Below are 1,229 nucleotides of genomic sequence, written 5' to 3'. Positions count from 1 at the left end.
TATTATTATATGTGTTGTGAGAATCTGTGATCAGTGAGGTATGACATTACTGTTGTTAACTGTTTTGGGTCACCACAAATCACACCTGTCTGACAGTGAGCTAGGGAATAAGTGTGTATGTTTGGACTATTCCCCTGACCCGCTGTACCCTATCTCTATCCCTCTCCTTAGCTTATTTATCTTCTGGGCCACAATAATATTAAAATTAGGCTCATTGATAAACCTGTAAAGACAAGTAAGTGTTCAAGTAAAAGAATGAATTGTGCATTTTCACTTTATTTTTATTTATTTATTTTTTTTAATATGGAACGCTTCATGAATTTGCGTGTCATCCTTGCGCAGGGGCCATGCTTATCTTCTCTGTATCGTTCCAATTTTAGTATATGTGCTGCTGAAGCGAGCACTGCATCTTCACTTTAAATCACAGCTAGAAATGATTAAATATAGTGGGGGTGAAAGTCAGGGTAGGCCAAAAGCTGGGCCTCTTGCACCAGACATTTAGACAAGTGTTGAATGCAAAGAAAAGTTCTTAAATGAAACTAAAATGAGCACTTTGGCTAAACACAAATAATAAGAGAGTGAAGCAGCAGCCTTAACTTATTATTGATACAGAGAAAGTGTGAGTGTTCTAGACAGAAGATCAAACCTGCCACAACATTGTCTTAAACCAGAGCCTAACACAGAGCCAGGTTCTCACTCTCCCCAATTCTAGGAAAGGTGAGAGAATTGAGGAAGCTACAGAAGAAAATTGTGAATCAACCAGAATTTGGTTCGTGAGGTTTGATAAAAGAAACTATTTCTATAACATAAAAGTGCTAGATGAAGCAAGAAGTTATTCAGAAGATCTACTTTAGATTATCGTGAGGGTGGCTATGCCCAACAACAGATTTTCAACACAGACAAAACCGCTTTGTATTAGGAGAGGATAGTACCAAGGACTTTCATAGCTGGAGAGGATAAGTCAATATCTGGCTTCTAAGCTTCAAAGGACAAGCTGACTCACTTGTTAGGAGCTAATGCATCTTGTGACTTTAAGTGGAAGCTTATGTTCATTCACTATTCTAAAAATCCTATGGCCTTTAAGAATTATGCTAAGTCATTGCCTGTGTTGTAGAAATGGAACAACAAAGCCTGGTGACAGCACATCTGTGCATATCATGTTTTACTGAATATTTTTAGTATACTGTTGAGATGTACTACTTAGAAAAAATTATTTTCAAAATATTATT

At 36.9% G+C, this 1,229-nt stretch overlaps 1 non-coding gene across 1 annotated transcript; it reads right to left on the bottom strand.

The window, feature by feature from the left end:
• Positions 1 to 297: 297 nt before the first annotated feature.
• Positions 298 to 404, bottom strand: LOC111725219. The gene has a single exon (XR_002773338.1). It is a non-coding gene; the product is annotated as a U6 spliceosomal RNA (small nuclear RNA).
• Between the last annotated feature and the right edge of the window lie 825 nt (positions 405 to 1,229).

This window comes from Otolemur garnettii, unplaced genomic scaffold (genome assembly GCF_000181295.1).
Source record: "Otolemur garnettii isolate 467f Iridium unplaced genomic scaffold, OtoGar3 scaffold00033, whole genome shotgun sequence".
NCBI classification, from domain to species: domain Eukaryota; kingdom Metazoa; phylum Chordata; class Mammalia; order Primates; family Galagidae; genus Otolemur; species Otolemur garnettii.
Note: the sequence above shows the minus strand (reverse complement) of the source record. Positions and strands in the feature narration are given on the sequence as shown.